General features: G+C 46.6%; 1 protein-coding gene across 1 annotated transcript in view; it reads left to right on the top strand.

Moving 5' to 3' along the window:
- Positions 1–21,634: 21,634 nt before the first annotated feature.
- SLC20A1 (solute carrier family 20 member 1) overlaps positions 21,635–22,711 on the top strand; it is a 30,899-nt gene continuing 29,822 nt past the window's right edge. The window contains exon 1 of the mRNA XM_086943415.1: positions 21,635–21,870. The gene's annotated coding sequence lies outside the window, so the exon portion shown is untranslated. The remainder of the gene's footprint in view (positions 21,871–22,711) is intronic.

Here is a 22,711-nt window from a genome sequence, read left to right as displayed (position 1 = left end):
TCGAGGGACAGCTCAAATCCAGCTCCTGGTCATTGTCGATGCCTCCTGGACCTCGTGGCTGAAGAGACAAACTTCACCTGAAATCACCTGACATCTGGTGGCCTCTTTCTATGGCCGCCCTGGTCACTGACTAGTGGCCCAGACTCTGTCTCCTCTGCTTTCAGGTTCTTCACATCTCTGATCCACCCTTGGATCTACCCGGACACTTTTTTCTCTGGTCGCCTACAGCACTTCTTTGCAGCTCTCCATTGGAATTGACGACTAAACCTGACACGAAAAGACACCTATGCACCCGGCTTCCCTGGGTGAGGTAATACGAGTACTCCAGTGCTCCCATTGGTATTGACTCTCAAAGTGTCCTAGTCTAAAAGGGTTCCATCGCAGTTCACCTCCTTGTACCCTTTTTCTTTAAAATTGTAACTTGTTCATTCCTCATAGAAAACCAATGGTAAACCACAGCTGTGTTTAGACACTGCACGCGTCTCCCGTGGGCCTCTTACTGCCTGACCTTTGGTTGTCCCGAGTAGCCCCAGTGATTCTACAGACCCCAGGCCTGCTTTCTATTCCTCATGTGGTTCTTATACCACTATTTTAGTATATGGTTTCTGAGGCTCCTAGGGCAAAACGTATACTGTGCAACTTATCGTATGCTAATTAAGTTCCTTGTATTGTACTTTTACCTCTGACCTCATAAAGAGTGCAGAGGGGTTGTGTTTTGAATAAAAACGTAGATATTTGATATATACCTTGTGTGGCGTGCTTTTATTTGGTGCTCAAGAGATTATTATTGGTAAAATAACTAGCTTAATTCGCTCTCTGATGACTGCTCGCCATTGCTACCCCTAGGATAGCTTTCTATAAGGTTGAATTTACAACCACCATCAATAAGGGTCGATTAGACTGGTGCAAGGTGCCCACTAGAACTAGTGGACATCATATACCAGGCTAACTTCTCACACCAAGCATGGGATTTCTCTAAGTGTTTGGTACCAATAAGGGTGTATTTTTTGTAGAGTTTTATCATTGATCGCCCACACTTCCAATTCCATCTTTGTAAATTTTGATCCAATCTCCATTCCGCATTGCTTCTGGCCTCGACTTTTACCTAATGTTTGTGTCGTTACCAGCATCTTCTTACATGCTAAGATCATATATCTATTTTGACCCCCATCTTTCATCCACCTGTAGAAAGTGGTGAGTTCTTCTGTAGCCTCACATCTGATTGAGGTCTTTATCTAGAGTCAGAACACACACCTGTGCACTATTATTTGTCACCATTTTCATTCCTAGTGTATGTTTGTGCTCATTTTTGAGGCAGGGTGAGCTGGTTCTCAAGATGTGCTCTCTTGTCTTTCATATCAATAAAATGGTTCCTTCATTCCACTTTGCATGCATCCTAGGGCATTGGTAAAGCCTCATTATTTCTTTCATTTTCTACCATTTTCTACCTCGAAAGTGCGCATAGCTGTGCCTCATTCAGAAAATACTGCAGGATTATGTAAGAGGTGACCATTAACCCCACCCACACAAGTCTACCTTTATGGGGTTGTGTCATTAGGAGTGTGATGTTGATCAGTGCATGATATAAGGCGATATGGCATACAGAGGTTTCACTGATCTGAGAAGAGTCTTGTTCTTACTAAAAAATAATCACAACATGCATATGACCTATGTGCAGAAGATTCAAATATATTATCTGTCCCGCTCTAAGCTCGCCAAGCACCAAACAGGTCCACAGAAGAAAGCCACCCTTGGAAACTGTACAAAATAGAAACCTACCATCAAACCTGTGTCTAAAATGATCCCGGATGCTGTCCATATCTCTATTTGGATGCCCTCTGAATACTTCTTCCCATTTAGAAAACATAAAGGCTTTAGATCTAGTAGACTTGTGAAAGTGTCCGTTGTGATCATTATGGGCATAAACCGGTTCTAGTGAACTTATGGGTTGCCACTGAAATCAGCCTAGCCCGACCTCATCAGAAGCTTTTTTGCCAATGGTAACCTTGACATTTCATGCACCTCTCTCCCCTTTCCACATAAATAGTTTTCGGAATGGATAGCCCCATTGAAAGAGTAGATCATCCTGGTTGGGTGCTAATTCCTCATATTTCTGTAAGGTAAGCGCTTAGATTCCATCTAATGTTGCTCTTCTGCACGAATGTTGCCCTTAATTTCTACATCATCAATTCTACAACCCATGCTTTGGTTTGATGTTTTTCTGTGGTTCGTGAAGTCAACTTTCCAAGTCTTGGAACTCACTTTTAATTGTTATGTCAGCCAGGAATTTCTCCAGACAGTCCTGAGTGATTCAGAGTATTTCTAAAGCTTTCACTCTCTCTCCAGCAAAGTGATAGTCTGGCTTGGACACTTCTAACTGTTCTCACTCCTGAATAACTTCACCTCCTACATGTCTTTGGTCAAAGGTTCTGGATGGTTCCCTGACATGTTCTACCAGCATCTCGATCACCAGTAGAATGCGTGACCAAAGATGACGAGGGTTTTGTTGATGACGACTCTATTGTTTAGGGGGCTCAAGGCAGACCCAGTTTCGTTAGGTAGCAGCTGTGTGGATCTTTTCTAGGCATTAACTTCCAAGTACGTGGAAACATGTGAGCCATCAAATAGGACTTTTGGTGCACTAACTTTCCAGGAGAGGGACTTGCTGGGATGTGGGCCAAGTTTCAGATGTGATCATTTCACACCCTGTTTCTTTGTTGTTAACCCCCTTGGTAAAAAGAACAAATGATGGATGGAATGCTGAACAAATCAAACATTCACCCCCAGTCACAGATCTGGGTTTAGTCCATTGCTTTTTTGCTCACCACACCACCCTAGTTTGGACCCAGCTATATGCAAATCAGTCTTATTCCTGCTCTAGATGGGAACAGTCCAGCCAAGTCAGGTCCTCCCTGGACCGGAAACAATCATCCTAGGACTGGTTTCGGGATACCACCCCTCATTAGCCAGGCTAGCTGGAATCCAGTGTCGCTGTGAGCATGTGTCCCATGTCTGGGCATACCCTTCCAACTTAGGGTGACAAAAGCAAAATGAACAGAAGATGGATGGAATACTGAACAAATCAAACATTCACCACCAGTCACAAATCTGAGTTTAATCCTGGGTCCAAACTGTAAGGGCATGGTGAGCAAAAAAACAATGGATTTAGGGCCAGAACTTTGTACTGGGTGTGAATGTTTGACATTGTCTAGCATTCCATCCATCAATAGTTCTTTTAACATTTGTCACACCGAGTGCGACAGGTACGCCCAGACGTGGGTCGCGTACTCACAATAATTAAATAGAGACCTCTGTTAGTTCTCTGCATGTGATTTCCAACCTGGACGAAGTTCTTATCAACCATGAGTATATCCCTCAGTTTATTTAAAATCTCGTTTCACATTCCTATCAAGATCTTTGAAGTGTTTTCTTTAAAAAGAAGAGTTACTAAGATTCACAAGCTAACTGTTTTGCAGTCTTTGGGGTTACAGTCTGTCAGTGCAGTATCAAATGCTTTTTTTTTCATAACACATTTTATTGGGTTTTAGCCATTTATAAGCGACCAATACTCGGAAAGTGACAATCAGACCTTTGTGGGGGACTTTAATCTCCATTGGGGCTCACCGCAAGACTCCTCTGCGAGCTCGCTTGCCACCTTCCTCTCTGCAAACGACCTTATACATCACTGCACACAGTCAACACACTCTAAGGGCTCAATCCTGGACCTTGTTATCTCCAAAGCAGACAGGCTTTCTATCACTACCCCTATTCATGTTGACTGGTCTGACTACCTCCTCATCCCATTCTCTCTTCACCTTTCACACTCTATAACTCTTGGCCAACCTAAGAGGGCTACCTCTTGGTTCTGTGATGTTAAAAATATTGACATTGGTTCCTTCTGTGAATCATCCTTGTTATCACTTCCAAAGCTAGACCCGAACCTAGATGTTGACGTACTCCCCTCCCAATGCCTCAGTCCTTGCAGTCGAAATCAAGAAGGTCGCTCCTCTCCAAAGCAAAAAGGTTAGGCCCACTCATTCAGCACCTTGGTACAACAAATCCCTCTATGAAGAAAGGAAGCAGCTAAGATACCTGGAGAAACAATGGAGGCAAGCGCCCTCCACCGATAACTGCCACGCTTCGTTGTGCAAGATCCAAATACCATAAGAACATCTTCCTTGGGAAAGCGTCGCACTTCAGAACCCTACTTGACTCTGCCAAAAATAGACCCAAAAAACTATTCGATCTCATCAAGATTCCTAACCACTCTCCCCCAACCTCCAAGCTGGAGGACTCTACCAAAGAAAGCAACAGACTTTGCTCTATTCTTTGACGAAAAAGTGAAATCCCTTGTGGCTCAGGTAGCTCACCCTACCCCTCCTGAGGAGCGCAAATCCTTAGCCGTTTGGCAGAACTTTGACATCATCTCTGAAGATGCCCTCCTCAAATGCATCCTCGAAACAAAGCCCTCCAACCACTCTCTTGACCCCATCCCTAGTGCCATTGCTATCGACTTCTATTCCCATTCACTGTCCTATTGGACCACTCTGGTCAACCTTTCCCTCTGCCAAGGCGCCCTTCCTGTCTCCTTCAAAACAGGGCAGGTCACCCCTCTGCTTAAAAAACCCTCTGCTGATGCGAATGACCTCAATAACTACCGCCCCATCACTAACCTTCCCTTTCTTGCGAAGATCACAGAAAGATGTGTAGCGAAACAACTCTCTCGTTATATCAGGGACAATGATCTTCTTGACAAATATCAGTCCGGCTTCATCCAAAACTGCAGCACTGAAACAGCCCTACTGCAAGTGATTGATGACGCGCTGAGGATACTCGACTCGGGGGGTGGGGGGGGTCCTGTCTCCTTATTCTCCTTGACCTCTCTGCAGCCTTTGACACTGTCAACAACGACACTCTCCTCAACACTCTGCAACAGAGAATGGGCATGGAGTGTAATGTGCTTAAATGGTTTGCTTCCTTCCTCTCAGATAGATCCCAAATGATCAAAATAGCGAATAGCCTTTCATCTCCTCTGGCGGTAGGTCAAGGGGTTCCTCAAGGCTCTATACTTGCACCAACTTTGTTCAACCTCTACCTAGAACCCTTGGGAAATCTCCTAAGTAAATCTGGGATCAACTATCACCTCTACGTAGATGACACTCAAATCTACCTCAAAGTTGCCTCCACCCACGATCTCACTATCCTTAGCTCAACTCTCGACGCCATTCAAAACTGGATGTCAACTCATCAACTGATTCTGAATCCCTCCAAAACTGAATTCCTCCTCCTCTCCTCCTCACTTGCCCCTCCCCCGGTTCAATCTTGGATGGATCAGACGAATCTACTCAACAATAAGCATATCATTGTTGAAAGCGCAAAATCCCTTGTTGTCTTACTCGACAAGCATCTCAATCTAATCCCTCACATCAATTCCATTGCAAAGTCTGCACGATACCAACAGCGACTTCTCTGGGGAATTTGTCGCTTTTTTCCTGAGCATGACCTTAAAACACTAGTGCAATCGCTGGTCCTCTCCAGACTGGACTACTGCAATTCTCTTCTTACTGGCCTCCCCAAATCCCACCTATCCCCCCTGAAATCGGTCCTACACTCAGCAGCCTGTTTCATCTATGGGGCTAAAAGAAGCGACCACATCACACCGCTGCTATCCTCCCTGCGTTGGCTTCCCATTGAGGCTAGAGCTATCTACAAGACTGCCTGTATCACCCACAAAGCCTTGCACTCCTCCTCTCCTCGCTACCTGTCGAATAAACTGAAACTCTCTGGAGGCTCTAGACCATCTCGGAATGCGGAAAATCTTCTGCTTGAACCCCCCACTTTCAAGAAGGAAAGATCAATGGCCCAATCCTTTTCAGGCAACGCAGTGAGAATCTGGAACTCACTCCCGCCTCAGCTCCGGACTACCTCCTCCTCTCAGGCCTTCAAACGGGACCTTAAAGTTCTCCTCCTCCAAAGACACCTCCAAGTCTGACTCACACCCTTGCCTTCGTTTGAAGGAAGACCTCCCATTACTGGAAAGTCTTTTAGCCAGGATTATGGTCTTCCTCCCCAGTGTGTTCTGGTAGTTTAAATGTTTAGTAATATCCCAATACCTGTGTATGGTACCCTTTTGGAACTTGCACACGTCACTTTTGTTTTGTAACACACTGTTTGCTACCTCACACATTTTGTTTGTTTTAGATACTTGCACAAGTGCCTCCATTGCCTACGTAACGTTTGTTCTTGTGATGGAGTGTCGGCCTTTTATTGCAGTATTATACTTCGACTTGTATTTTGTAAATTTTTGTAACCTGCACCCATTTCACTGTTTTCTCCTGTAATGCACCGATTGCTACCTCATGTATTTTGGTTGCTCACTAATGTCACTTTTGATCCATGTAGCTTATAGTTTGCATTTTGTATTTTGTTCCTGTATATCATTATTGGTCCTTCTGTGAAGCGCTCTGACACCTTCGGGTAAAGTCCGCGCTATATAAAATTGCATAAATAAATAAATATCAAATGGTTTTTTTTCATAACACATTTTATTGGGTTTTAGCCATATATAAGGGCCAAGCCGGCCCACATACATGTACTGGACACAGAAATGTAAAATCCCATGAACAACTAGAACACAAGAACATGCAGTGTGTCCCCAACCACGCCCCCTCCCCAAATCGTTAGTAATATCCCTATTCAGATGTAACCTTAGAACTTATCTCAGTTTCCTGTGTTGCGTTTCCATAGTTTTGTGTTTCTGCATCTTGTTGATATTCCATTGTGTGGACCGGGGCCAGTACTATACCCCTGTAATCTGCCTATCAATGTGATATCTTTTGATGTTTTTGTGTGCATCCCCTAGCCTGGAACCCCACCACCTCTAGTCCCATACAGTGGTCCGTCCCTCTTTTCTATGCTCCCAGTGATGGTGGTGTGACTGCTTTCCAATACCTGGCAATGTCCCACTTCGCCAGTGTAAGTCCCAAATATAACACATGTCGTTTGTAGCAGTTCCCGCATATCCCCTCCATGCTATGAAGAAGGAATCGTTTCGGGTCCAGTGGAATATCCCATGCACAAATCTCCCCAATCAGGAAGTTACACCTCACCAAAAGCGTGTTAATGCTGCACAGCTCCATAAAGTATGGAGGAAGGTACCCTCCTCTGCCTCACAATGAACACATATGGGAGAACTAATTAGTCCTATGCACCATAGGAGGCTCCTAGTATAAGCTCTGTGCCAATAATTTAGTTGGATATACGGAGCCGGGAAGATATTGCCACTATACAGGGGGGCTTCTTGAGCTTCCGTCCAGTCGTCGTCTGTTTCCAATCCCGTCCCCCCCATGCCACATAAAGAGGCCAGCAGCATAGTGGAGCTTTTCATTACGAGGGGATACATTTTTGTGATCTTGTGGGTATCAAGATCTTCCATTAACAATTTGCCTTCTAGCAGGCTAAACTCTAGCAGGTATTGGAGGTCTTGCAGATAAGGGGATATGGTGTGCCACAGCTATAGGTATTTGTAGAACTGGCTATTGTGCAACTGGTAATCCGTTTGCACCTTTTGAAATAATTTGAGCACTGTGCCACACATGATGTCCCCTAGCGTAGAGATGCTTCTGGCGTCCCACGTTTGAAACCCTCTCAGCTGGGCCACCTCTCTGGGGAAAAAGGCCCTGCCATAACGGTGACCCTTGCATCAGTCTCCCTCACCACCCCTACCTTCAGAAGGACCGTCTTTGTGTTTCACTACAGTGGTTGCAGAGGGAAGAAGTCTCACTGTACAAATAAGTTTGGCCCCAGGCTTGCCACACCTCATTGTGCAGCTTCCAATCCTGTTTACACACTCTTCTCAATGTTGCCACTTCAAAATGGGTACTGCGATGGTTCAGTATTCATAAAGCAGATCTAAGTGCTATAACTGACTTGACCTGCGGTAACCATGAGCTTCCTCGTGAGTTAGAGGCAGCTACTCACTTAAAACCCTAACATCTGTCTCTCGGTAATCAGCCCTGGCAAAAATGTCAACACCACCCCACGCTGCAGAAAGCCACAAACAGAATCTTAACGTGGGGGCATGTTTGGTTCATGGATGCCCCCTGCTTTGAAAGCAGCGCGCTAGCCTGCAGATCAGCAGGAAAATGCAGAGTGGTACAATGGCCAGTTGGTTTTAACCCCTTCGCTGCGGCGGCAAGTCCGCCGCAGCGCTAGGGGGGAGTTGGGGGCCGAGCGGCGCTCACATGCTTGTGATGGAACCGCTCCGTCACGAGCCTCGGTTGAGCTGTGCTCCTGACGGAGCGGTTCCATCATGGCCCCGCCCGCTCAATAGAACGCGCCGAGCGGGCCATGACGGAACCGCTCCGTCATGAGCACAGCTCAACCGAGGCTCGTGACGGAGCGGTTCCATCACGAGCATGGAAGCGGCGAAAAAGAAACCGATCAATTTGGCATAAAATGCTGTAGAAGCAACTAGAGGAAGACTCACTCCAGAGTGCCTTTGCATTGTATTCCTTGGAAAAGTTTGTGTAGGAAATAATAAGGGGTAGTAGCCCTCGTTTAACCATGGCCTTCCTAGGCTCAGGCCATACGACTGAAGTTATCCATGCGAGGACATTTGAGAGGCCAGGTTTATGGAGGACCACTTGTGTTTTACTCTGAGTATGGTGACCTACTCTGTGTTGCCTAGAGCTGGTATGAGAGAAGGTTTGCCATTGCAGTGCATAACTGTTTGATAAAAGTATGCATTTCTCTATAAAGTAAATATCTTTTTGTGCTGGCTAAATGCAGAGAGAGAGACCTTGCCGTGTAACCCTCTACTGATATATGATGCAATTCTTAGTGGTTGACCAATTGAACTGCAGTGAACCCAGAGTCTTGTTGCAGCCTAATAAGTTACCAACAACAGGATGAAAAAAGTCATTGCTTACTCATTAGCAGCAAACATGACGACAACAACAGGCATGGCTGATTACTTTTACATGCACAGAACGGAGATTGCAATAGAAACGCCCCCTTCCTTGAATTGAAGAGCATTGAGAAATCACTGCGCATCAACTAACTTTAACGTTTTAAACAAAATAAATGTTAAAAATTGACTGAACTAACATAAGAGGACACAACCGGCCCATTATCCGGTTTTGAGGGGAATATCCGGTCCTGGTTCTTATTTTGTATTTTGGTTCGTATTTACAGTCTAAAATTTCGAATGGGAAAAGCTAAAGTGTAAACAGACACAGATACAAAATATTACTGCATGCACTCATAGCTGAGAATGGGCAACTTAATATGTCTGGACTGGGTGAGATAATTTTTTGTAATGTTTTTTTTGAATTTGTCAATAAAAAAAACATTTTTTTTTAAAAAGGTGAGATATACATAACTGACCTGGGCTCACTTAAGTCCCTGAAGTGAGTTAGCTACTCAGACCCGAAGTAAGACAATTTGAGATTAGATCTCTGGGTGGCAAATCCATTATATGTTTATCTGAGATGGGTAATTGACAGTAGCTCACTCTTTGACCTTCCGACGAGCAGCAAAGAGGCTGGAGCATAGACCTAGCACTCCGTCCACCAAGAACCAGATTTCCTACGTTGAGCCCATCACATAGTGTAAAGTAATATGAATTAGAAAATATACTGAGAACAAGTATCACTATTCAATTACTAACCAGGACACAAACGTGACACCCAAAGCTGAAGCCTAAAATTGACAGCCTAAAAAAGCCGATGGGGTACAGCTATCCACTTCCCAAGACATGCCACAAAGATGTCCACGGTAGCATGAGTTCATGCAATGGTAGCACTCTTTGGAAGGAGCACAGTGGCGAGACAAAACATATGATCCAATTGATTACTTAGTTTCTGCCAGGGACACAATCTCCTTGAAACGCAAATGCAATACTTTGCCCCCGCTAAAACATAAACTTGTATCGGCCTTATATCGAGTTTTGAGTCCAGATTTGGGCTGTCTCCTCTAGAGTAATCTTTCGAGTTTTGAACATTTCATGTAATGTATTGTGCCCAGTTCAGGAGGCTACATCTAGAGGGTTGTGTCTTGTTCTGGATGTCTCATTGGGAGTTTTCTGTCAAGTTCTCATGGCCACATCTGTGGTTCTTTGTTCTACTTTGGGAGCCACGTGTGGACTTATTTGTGCTATCCTGTCAGCTACGTTCCGCTATTAAGTACTATCATTTTACCTAAGCTATGGCTAGAGTACTGTGTGCCCTTCTACATACCTTTCCTTGCTAATTGCTGATACTTTCAGAGGTAGAGGGCAGCGTTCATTTTTGTTGTCTTTGTTAGTTACTGAGTTGAATATTGTGCATATATATTTTTCGCCCATAGTTTGCAAACTAAACTATTATATAGCATGATGTTTTGTTTTATCCAGTTTCCCAAAATTCCAGAATAAGACTGTATGGAATTAATTCTGTCAACAGAAGGGAATTGAATTTAAATTGAATTTAAAATATTTATAGAGCGCAACATTCACCTGGTGGGTTCTTGGCGCTGTGAAGGGAGGGTACCAGAGGAGAAAGATGACAACCACAACCTCAAGAGAGTGGAAGCAGTTTTACAGAGAGAAAGCCTGTTGAAAAAGAAAAGTCTTAAGGTCTTTCCGGAAGGGAAGATAATGCGTGGCTAATCTTAGATGGTCGGGGAGAGAGTTCCAAAAGGTGGGTGCCAAGGTAGAAAAATTGGCCCCTCTCCACTTTTTGCGCTTATAGCGAGGGACCAGCAGGAATGACTGTGACGAGGAGCGCAGCTCTCTGGTGGGGGTGTACTCCCTGATCAAGGAAGAGATGAAGGTGGGAAGATGTATTAATTTTACAATTTGAAATTGAGTTGCAAAAGAGCGCAGTATTGAATTTACTTGAGTGCTTGTGTGAGTAGGCCATGTCATGTTTCCAGCTTGTTAGACTGTCACAGCATCCTTACATTACTACATTGTTTTTAAAATTTAGGATGAGGTAGAAAGGCAATTAATTCACTTTCGTACGATCTTTTACAGCATAGCCTTTTTATTTATTAAAAAAAACAGGAGTGTTGACATTGTCTTTTAAGGAAAATTACAAATATCATTTTCGAAATCTAGACAAACAGGATTTTATGGCTTATTAGAAATGACGCTGTAATTACATTTGATTAAATAATTTCAGATCTCGAAACAAAAATGCTAAATATTCAAATCCAAAGAGATTTTCAAACAATTGTTTAGACCTTTTTTTATCTCTTTAAAAATGTGATTTTTATTAGGTCTCGCCTGTCGATGCGCATGCGCATCGAGCTTGCGAGACTATGGGGGCTTAACCACTCTTTAACTAACTTGCAAGGAATCGTGGCGATTCCTTGCAGTGCCCGTGACTTTTAAGCTCAATGCGCATGCGCATTGAGCTTAAAAGCGCGTGCACATCAGTTCCCTCATCCGCACGTCGCATTTCTCCTCCCCCCTCGCCCCCTCCCCTGCCCGCCGTGTCGCATTTCTCCTCCCCCCTCCCCTTATCTGCCTTCCCTCCGTCTTGTTTGTGTGGCATTTCTCCTCCCCCTCGCCCCCTCCCCTGCCCGCCGTGTCGCATTTCTCCTCCCCCCTCCCCTTATCTTCCTTCCCTCCGTCTTGTTAACAGTTTGATACCATAACACGGATTCATTTCGCCACGCAGCTTGCATGATTGCAAACGGCCATTCTTTCAATGTGGTAAAAAAAGTAAACATATTTTTTCTCTTTTCTGTTGCTGGTTAAAGGTTTAAAACAAATCGTATGACGTGTTCCCAAAATGAAATAAAAAATAAAAAAACACCCACACTAAAAGCCTCTCTTATTTGTGCACTAGTGAATGCTAGAATCCCCCCTTGTTCCTGCATACATGTGGCAATCTGATCCCCCTCCCCCAGCCGATCTGCTCTCTCCAAGCATTGACAGCCTACAGACGGGTCAGGCCAGACGATCACTAAGAGGGTGGAGAATCCCGGACCGAACTAGTTTCAATTTACAGAGCAAACAACTTTTTTTTTTACGGCAATTGCTTTGCCAGAGGCTGTTGCCCATTATTTAATAAATCCATTAGATTTTTCCAACACTCTTAGCAATATCTAGGTGAACTTGCACGTTATCGCTTCAGCAAATTGCTCATGAAAATCAATAAAACGACTTGTAAATAAATATACATTAGTGCATGTTTTTTGGGGCAAATAAAACCGCGCCATGTCGACAGCAGCGTCTGTCTTCAGCACTGAGGGCCATGCTGTTAGTACACGTACTGAGTATCCCCTGAGAATAAACCTCACTTCCTGTAATGGACAATGTTATTTTGCACTGAGACTGCAGATGGCTTGTTGGTGAGGGAAAGAGGGTTTGCTTTCACTTTACATGAACCTGTGTGTGTAAAGCCGGCCTAGGCATTAATAAACCATCACGTGCCCCATCTATACCCAGGACCACTGGAATTATGCGATTTTGAAGCTGTGGCAGTTCCCGCGTTACTTTGGGCTTGCCGTATTTACCACATAATCGGTCATCTGCTATCTAATGCTGCGATTTCAGACAAAAAGTGTGGATCAAAAGTAACAAAAAAAAGTTGCAACACCCTCACTCACCCTCACTCACCCTCACCCTCACTCACCCTCACTCACCCTCACCCTCACTCACCCTCACCCACCCTCACCCTCACCCACCCTCAACCCCTCATCCTCACTCACCCTCACCCTCACTCACCCTCAACCCCTCACCCTCACTCACCCTCAACCCCTCACCCTCACCCTCACTCACCCTCACCCACCCTCACTCACCCTCACTCACCCTCAACCCCTCACCCTCACCCTCACTCACCCTCAACCCCTCACCCTCACTCACCCTCAACCCCTCACCCTCACTCACCCTCACCCTCACTCACCCTCACTCACCCTCACTCACCCTCACTCACCCTCACTCGCCCTCACTCGCCCTCACTCACTCGCCCTCACTCGCCCTCACTCGCCCTCACTCGCCCTCACTCGCCCTCACTCGCCCTCACTCGCCCTCACTCGCCCTCACTCGCCCTCACTCGCCCTCACTCTCCCTCACTCGCCCTCACTCTCCCTCACTCGCCCTCACTCTCCCTCACTCTCCCTCACTCGCCCTCACTCTCCCTCACTCGCCCTCACCCTCACTCTCACTCGCCCTCACTCGCCCTCACCCTCACTCTCACTCTCACTCTCACTCTCACTCACCCTCAACCCCTCACCCTCACTCACCCTCACCCTCACTCACCCTCACTTGCCCTCACTCGCCCTCACTCGCCCTCACTCGCCCTCACTCACCCTCACTCACCCTCACTCACCCTCACTCTCACTCTCACTCACCCTCAACCCCTCACCCTCACTCACCCTCACCCTCACTCACCCTCACTCACCCTCACTCACCCTCACTCACCCTTAACCCCTCACCCTCACCCACCCTCACCCTCACTCACCCTCAACCCCTCACCCTCACTCACCCTCAACCCCTCACCCTCACTCACCCTCAACCCCTCACCCTCAACCCCTCACTCACCCTCACTCACCCTCACTCACCCTCACACACCCTCAACCCCTCAGCCTCACCCTCACTCACCCTCACTCACCCTCACCCTCACTCACCCTCACCCTCACTCACCCTCAACCCCTCACCCTCACTCACCCTCACTCACCCTCACCCTCACTCACCCTCACCCTCACTCACCCTCACCCTCACTCACCCTCAACCCCTCACACTCACCCTCAACCCCTCACCCTCACTCACCCTCAACCCCTCACCCTCACTCACCCTCACCCTCACTCACCCTCAACCCCTCACCCTCACTCACCCTCAACCCCTCACCCTCACTCACCCTCAACCCCTCACCCTCGACCCCTCCCCCTCAACCCCTCACCCTCAACCCCTCACCCTCACCCTCACCCCCTCACCCACTCACCCTCAACCCCTCACCCTCACTCACCCTCAACCCCTCACCCTCACTCACCCTCAACCCCTCACCCTCACAACACATATTGTGTTACAATAGGTGTCAAATTTGCGAAATATAAAACTATTGGCATTGTAAATAACAAAGCTATTAATTCGCTATTTTCAAAACAAGCACATAAATAAAAAATGTGTCCTTTACAATACCAATAGCTCAAACTTTCCTAATGCGAGACCTATTGCATTGCTGTGCTTCTCTCCCCTGCTGCACTCTCCTGCTCTCTAGAGATGTGGCCTAACGACCAGAGCTGCCATCTAAGTCACGTAAATACAAAACATGTTGCATTCCAAATGCTATAGGTGTCACATTCACGAAAGTTATAACTATTGGCATTGTAAATGACAAAGCCATCAATTTAGCAATTTTAAAAACCAACAAATAAATAAAATGTCATTTACAAGACCAATAACTCCAACTTTCTAATGCGAGACCTATTGCATTTCCAATGCTTGTTCTATATATATTGGCTTCTATAGATGTCGTCATCTAGGACATGACTTTGAATGCATTTATAATATAAATATCATTAATGACAATATATTTGATTACATATGCTACAAATGGGACACAATAACATTGCAAAGACAAAAAAAACAAAAAATGGCGAAATGCTTGAATTGATCTAGGCCACCTGACATCACTGTAGCCATCCCAGACGGCTACAAGATCACCCACAGAATCCGCACCAACTGAGTGGGAGGAGGAATGGCCATCATCCAAAAGAATAGCATCAGGGTCTCGACTAGCATCGACGACGCGCTCAGCACCGCCGAACACATGCACTTCCAGATCCACACAGACCCAAACTCCACCCTCAGAGGTACCCTTGTCTACTGACCCCCCAGACCCCGTCCCCAGTTCAGCAACTCCATCGCTGGCTTCATCAGCACTCACGCCCTGACCTCCACCGACTACATCCTCCTCGGAGACCTGAACTTTCACCTTGACAACAACAACTACAACAACTCCACAACCCTGATCGATTACCTCGCCAATCTCGGATTGAAGCAACTTGTCACAACGCCCACCCACTCCGCCGACCCAGTCTTCTCCTCAAGGCTGCATGCGTTAGCCACACCACCGAACTCCTCTGGACCAACCACCGCTGCATCCACTTCGCCTTCCAGTAACCCACCACACACCACCGCACCCAACAGATTCCCCGCCGCTGGAGAAAAATCACCTAAGTCCAACTCCATGCAAACCTCGCTCTCGGCCCACCCACCGAACCCTCCAACACAGACGATGCTGCCCACAGCCTCAGATGCTTGATCGAGGACTGCGCCAACACCCTCGTCCACTGAAGAACCCCCCCCCCCACACACACACAGAGACACCAGCAAGAGGGCCAGCTGGTTCACCCCAGAACTCCTTGTCTCCAAGCAAGCCTACCGGAAAGTAGAGAAGGAATGGCACAGTGAACAAACTCCGGACAGCCACGCCAGCACACAACGGCGCCATCCGCAACCACCACCACCACCACCTCATCAGGGCGGCCAAGAGGATCTCCTTCAAAGAATGCCTCGACAACAATGCCCACAATAGCAAGGAGCTCTCTAATATCGTGAAGGAAATCTCTAACCCCAGCTCCAACACCAACGACAAACCGCCGGCGCAATCCCTGTGCGACTCCCTCACCACCTTTTTCCACCACAAGATAGCAGACATCCACGACAGCTTTAACACCCAGACAGCCCCAACAGACAAGTACACAACAGACCCTCCACACACAATCGACCGCGACCCCCTGCTAGCCTGGGTCAGCGTGAGCGTCGATGACACCATTAAGACCATGAGAACAATCCACTCCGGCTCTCCGTCAGACCCATTCCAGCACCATGTCTTCAACAAAGCAAGCAGCTCCATCGCACCCCACCTGCACAACGTCATCAATCCCTCCCTCGAGACCGCGACCTTCCCAAAGAGCTGGAAACACGCTAAGATATACGCCCTACTCAAAAAACCTAAGGCAGAACTTCTGGCCCATCTCTCTGCTCCCCTTCCCGGCCAAGGTCATTGAGAAAATAGTCAACAGACAGCTAACCCGGTACCTCAAAGAAAGCAGAATCCTGGACCCTTCCCATTTAGGGTTCCGCAGCAACCAGAGCACCGAGACTGCCCTCATCACCGCCACTGACGACATCAGGACCCTGCTGGACAACAGTGAGACCGCAGCACTCCTCCTCCTAGACCTCTCCGCCACCGCACGCCTCCACGCTGCAGGGATCCGAGACAAGGCTCTGGAATGGACCACCTCCTTCCTCTCCGGTGGAACCCAGAGCATCCGCCTCCCCCATTCCGTTCCAAAGCCTCCGAGATCATATGTGGCGTACCCCAGGGATCCTCCCTCAGCCCGACACTGTTCAATGTTTACATGGCCCCCCTCGCACACGTCGCTCTAACGCACGACCTCAACATAATCTCCTACGCCGACGACACTTAACTGATCCTCTCCCTCACCAAGAACCCATCACCGCCAAAGCCAACCTCCACAAAGGAATGAAGGCCGTCACCGAATGAATGAAGAACAGCCGTCTGAAGCTGAACTTTGACAAGACTGAAGTGCTCATCCTCGGCTCCAACCCTTCAGCCTGGGATGACTCCTGGTGGCCGACGGCACTGGGGGCAGCCCCGACACCCACCGACCATGCACACAACCTGGGAATCATCCTTGACTCAATGCTTTCAATAACCAAGCAAGTCAACGCCGTCTCCGCCTCCTGCTTTAACACCCTCCACATGCTCCGCTAGATCTAAAGATGGACCCCGGCAGATACAAGAAAGACAGTCACCCAGGCCCTCATCAGCAGCAGACTTGACTACGGAAATGCCCGCTATGCGGGAGCCCCGACCAAGCTCATCAAACGACTATAAGGCATCCAAAACGCCTCAGCACGTCTAATCCTCGATGTACCACGACACAGCGACATCACCCCCCACTTGAGAAACCTGCACTGGCTCCCCGTCAAGAAGAGGATATCCTTCAACTCCTCATCCACGCACACAAAGCACTTCACAAGACCGTCCCAGCCTACCTCAACAGACGGCTCTCCTTCGACATCCCCAACCGCCAGCTAGGCTACGCTGACCTCTCACTTGCCACCGTCCCGCGCATCCGAAGAACAAGCACCGGCGGGAGATCCTTCTCCCACCTCGCCGCCAAGACATGGAACACCCTCCCTCAGAGCCTACGACAGACCCAAGACCTGCTGACCTTCAGGAGGATACTCAAGAACTGGCTGTTCGATCAGTAGCGCCCCCACCCCCTCCCCAGCGCCTTGAGACCCTCGCAGGTATGTAGTGCGCTTTACAAATGATTGATTGGTAATTAATTACTTGAGCCTTATTCCAGTCCATTGAGCTATTTTTTCCCAGCATGCCTCTCTTGAGCGAGCCTTAATGCAAATCAGCCTTGGTCCTGCTCCAATAAGAGCTGTCCAGCCAATCTGCCATGCCAGATCTTCTCCAGAAACACAGGTAACTCCATGCTCTTTTTGCCTTTTTTGGTCTCGTTATTAAGGTGCAATGGTATTGTGAGGAAGTGAACCAGCCTCTGCATATCTGTTGCACTCAGTGTTTACGTTAGAAAAAAATAACAAGACTGTTCTGCGTTTGATTGTGTCCCCGTTCAGATGGCTTGGCAGTTTGAACTAGACTGTTCTATTGAAGCAGGACTAAGAATGATTTAAAAATGGCTAGCCTCTGTCTGAGGTTGCACAGTGGGCAAAAAATGGTGTGGTGGAATGAGGACGCTAGTAATTACCAGCAACTATCAAGCACTCCACCCATCACTTTTTGTTTTTAACATGTGCATTGTTGTCTCGTCTCATCTGGAATACTGGGTCAAGTGCTGAAAGCCTTATCTGAAATGTATCAGGTCCTCCATGCATCATCTGGAGTGTTGCTACTGCAGCAGGGCACATACCTAGTGTAGTAGATCAAGTTTTGGAGAGATGCCTGGTTTAGGAGACTTCTTCTGGCGTGTTGTGTACCACGCAGGAGACATCATCTGGTGTGCTGAGTCTGGTTCTTGTGTAATGGTCCATTTATGGAGGCCACTTCTGGAGTCATGTCCATCTCTGGGAGGATGAGGGTTCCTCTAGAGGTTACTGTCTGGTTATATACTCCTTATCAGGAGGACTGAAAACATTACGAGAAGCTATATCTGGGATATTTGGACCCTGAATGCAAGTAATGAATTCCGTGAAGAGATTCAGTGAGGCATAATAACTGCGTGGACTTAAATTTACTGGATAGAATTCTGCAGGGAATTCTCCATCCTAGAGAGAGCAGTGGTTGAACATGTGCCATTATTATTGAGTGGGCACGGGTGGAATTGTCCTGGCAGGGGGTGTATTCCATGCTCCCCACATACTTTGGCAGAGTGTCAGGCGGGGCCAAGGAATGGTTCTGGTTGCAAAGCAGACCTTTCCCGATGTGATTTTAGCGGATGGATTTTCGTGCAAGTAAATTCTGGTTCGGTGTTATTGCTCCAGGAAAATGTTTTTTGTTGTTGAATCGTCACTTGCAGTATTGTTTAGTACCTGGTGCCACGTCTGGAACATATCCATTATTATTTAGTTGGAGTTTTATAAAGCTTGGACGAGGACCATAATAATAAAAGGGAGCGTTGTATGCGATTAAAGACACTTTCTCCACGCATGCAGATGAAGTAATTTTGAGGTGCATGCAAGAAACCATCTTGTGAGAGATCGATATCACTGAGAAGTACACTGGTATAAATCCAGCATAAGATGTAACTCTGAAGTTCTAAAGTCTTCTTAAAAATCAATCACCCATGTAATTCGAATCAGAAGATTTAAAAAGAAGCCAGGAATGGTACTAGACTGCACAGTATGGTTTATTACTGTGTACATTAGGTCTGTGCATCAGGTGATGGCATTTGAATTAAGTTACAAACTATGGATTTATTGACTTTTTATTTTATTTTTTGAAGGTGGCAATCCAAATGCCACTTCCTCCTCCAACTATGACCTCCAAAAATATTAAAGTGTACCTTCTTTGGTATTAACATATTGGCAAGTAAAGATGTAGGCAATACTTTAATGGAAATGTGGGACGAGTACTCCCTGTCACCGATTACCTCTTTGAAACTGAGATGTTTATTTTTATTTATTTTATTTATACGTTTTATAGAGCGCGAACTTGACCCGTTAGGGTATCATAGAGCTTTACAGGAAAATATAGCAATAAACAGAACAGGTTTAACATCAATCAGTTATGGATCGAGTAGTAGGGGACAAGGTGCAGGATGCATGAGGGAGATAAGGCATTGTATTTACAGGTTACATATCCAAAAACTCATGACACGATAACATATTACAGATTACATTTACCAATGTTCAAGACAAGGCTCCGTGTTTCTGGTGGTGTAGCTAGATAATCCGAAGGGAGGCAATAGACTGCCATAGATCAGGGCCATAGTGATGGTGGAGGCCAGCTTAATGTTGTTTAACCTCTTCGCTGCTCATGACGAGCTCAGCTCGTCATGAGGCACGGTTGAGCTGGTCATGAACAATGAGATATTCAATTTTTCAGCACAGGAGGAAAATGCCTCTAGCAGCCAAGGTGTTAAAGTCATTGTTGAGATATTGATCAGTGTTTTGACTTGTAAAGGACTTAAATACAGAGCTGATAGGGATCCCTTTCAGAGTCCAATTTAATTCCTTTGTACCTGAGAAACAGAGAACCAGCCTCATTGAAAGCCATGACCTTGGGTTTAGGCTGCCCACCTTACTTTGGTTCAGTACTTACTTTAAGGAATGCTTTTCCCCGCCCTGCACCTCCCAGCCACAATGTAGCAGTAGGAGTCCTAGGAGAGGCCCACTCTTCCCTGGGACTCACAGCGCTGGATCATGGCTACAATGATGCTTAGTAAGTGGTAGCCTATTTTCTGGGCTGAGCACCCATTATCCAGAATTCAACTTCATCATGTAGTAATCTGCAAACAATTAGTTATCAAGTAAGGAAATCGAGCATTTCTTTGAAAACGGAAACTAGCTTTTCCATCCATTGTGGCTAATGTAATCCACTTAATACCGCCTTAAAATAGATTGACTTATTTTCATTTGGGCATTTACCTTTATATCTATGTTACTGATATCCATACTGTAACTTCAGCAGTGCCAAAGAAGATTAATAGTCCTGTGACGTCACCTTCTGTGATGCCACATCTCATGCGAACTAGAAGGTAGAGGGGCCTCACATCCTCCCTTTAAACCAGGGCCCCAAAGTGCAAGGAACGGACGTTAATAGTGTGTCCGGTAGAAGGGACCTAAAAAAAATTGGCTAAAGCCCTAACATCCTTTTCTTGTACTGTTAGAAGACATAACGCTCAGCCACAAACATTTTGATGGGCGTTTTTTGACTCACGTAACGAAGACACACTTTATTTAATGTGATTTTATATAGCGCGAACATTACCCGAGGGTGTCAGAGCGCTTTACAAAAGAACCAGTTGCAATACATAAGGATTTAGGATTACATAAATTACATAAAAGATACAAACAGAAAAAATTGCAAATGTACAAGTTGTAAAGTCACTCAAGGAAGAGCTACAAATGGATAAACTCTAAGAATCACATAGGAATGGTATTGAGTAAAAGGTCTACTACATATACTAGTGGTTGGAGTTATCTATATAGATATATCTATATATATATGTATATGTGTATATATATATATATATATATATATATATATATATATATATATATATATATATATATATATATATATATATATATATATATACACACAAATAGATTTTCTCAGGATTTCATTGTACCAGCGATTAGGCTTGAACCTCCTCGGGCTACCAAAAGTATTATCCGAAGTGTTATATATGCAAGTATTCAGAAACGGACACCAAAAATGTAAACTTTCCCCTAAACAATCCTCTTTCAGGACAGTTTGTTACCCTATCTTCCGTATGTCTGTGTCCCTGCCCTTGTTGCCCCTCTTTTGTTTGCATTGGTTACAAGCAGTGACGCGTTTCGAGTTGCTATTCCAAAGTGGGAGAGGCCTACAGTTCGACTGGCACCTAGGTGGTCGGCGGGCGATAGGCGTGTCGTCACGGTAGCATTCCTGCAGCACGCTGTCTGAGGGAGGGGCTTTTACTCTGATTGACACATGTGGAAGGGAGCTCGGGTCTGAGCGTCAACGAGCAATATGCGGTCAATGGCCAGTCCCTTGACTGTACGTCGCATTATGAGGGAATACATTTTGTGTGTGAACCAAATTTAACGGGCTTTGGAGCTACGGTGGACAACGCGGGTGGAGCCTATATGTTGACTGACGCTTCTCAGGATGGGTTGGGCAGGGGGTCTGGCTTGTGAGTGACATATTCAGAGGATGTGGGCGGGACTTGCGAAGGACCTTCTTGCAAAATGTGAGCACAGCCGCATACTGACAGCAGACGCTAAAGAGGCGTGGCTCCGAGAGACACGTTCCACTGGGGGGAGGTCACTGAGCTTAGCCTGCTCTATGACCGTCCTCCCCTTCCTACAGGATGTAGGCGGGCCCTCTGGCAGACACTCCCCGGGGCGGCACAGGCTGGGTTGAGTTGGTGACGCAGGGAGGCGTAACCTTGCCCAGCCTTCTATAAATACAGCTGGCGCGCGGGATCTGTCAGTGAATGGCGGCGGTGTTCGCGGCTCTGTTTTTATCTTTTTAGACTCGCTCGGTGACGGAGGCCTCGAGCTCGGCGATTTCCCGCCCGAGCATCCCGATTTTTACCCCCCCCCCTTGTTTTAGTCTGTTCACAGCAGCGGGTTGTGCGCAGGCGCGGAGGAGGAATCTCGCGGTCAACTCAGTGGTTCGTCCAGTTAAGGAGCGGAGGAGAAGTAGTGCGGCCTTATAGGCTTTGGTGAGTACTTGCGCGCCGTAATTTTGCTCTTCGTCTCTGCTCCTTTTGTATCCCGTGCATGCCCCTCCTTTCCCACCAAGTTTCGGTTGTATTTATTTTTCGACTCAACTTCGTATCCTTCCGCGCTTTTAAGTCCGTTAACCACTCCTTCTCTTCCTCGGTACTAGTCACATGGCTTGGTATCTTACGTATGCGTGCGTGTCAGACAGACCCGGCATGAAGCCGGTAAAGGGGTTCAGTGATTCTAGTGTGTATTAAACTGTATATACCATGCGGGCTTATCCTCCCCCCCCCCCTTTCTTGTGCACAGCGGCTTTCACGTTTCCAATGTTGGTAAGCGCGAGGTGTCTATTATCAATCAGAATATATCCCACCTGCTCGTAGTCAGGCCTGTCCTTCCTAGGGCATAATGGCGCCGCCATAGAAAGAGCTTCCTGTCTGAAGCTCGAAATATGGCTGTCTCGGACTGTGCTATCTTGTTCCCCGGCGCCTTATTCGCGGCACCTTGTGGATACTCTGATTTCTTACGTGCCCTACATAAATGCCACTACGGGGCGTACAAAGCCCCAGACTCCGTGCCATGTGAGGAGAGACGGAGTGGGAGTTTCTAGAACAAGAAGGCAGTTCACACGTAACAGAATAATGCGATATTAATTGTAATATGGTTGGATGGAGTCCCATTTGAACTAGAATGTAAATGTTCAACATGATAAAAGGCTGGGAGCACACACGCGAGGAGGCTCGTAGTGTGACGGAGCTGAAGCTGGTTGTGTACTGTAGGCTGTCTTGCGGAGACTAGGATGATGTAGGCACGACCGACCTATTGCGTGAAACAAGGCAT

This window comes from Lissotriton vulgaris, chromosome 11 (assembly GCF_964263255.1).
Source record: "Lissotriton vulgaris chromosome 11, aLisVul1.2, whole genome shotgun sequence".
Taxonomy (NCBI): Eukaryota; Metazoa; Chordata; class Amphibia; order Caudata; family Salamandridae; genus Lissotriton; species Lissotriton vulgaris.
The sequence above is the reverse complement of the archived record's forward strand: the minus strand, read 5'-3'. Positions and strand labels throughout refer to the sequence as shown.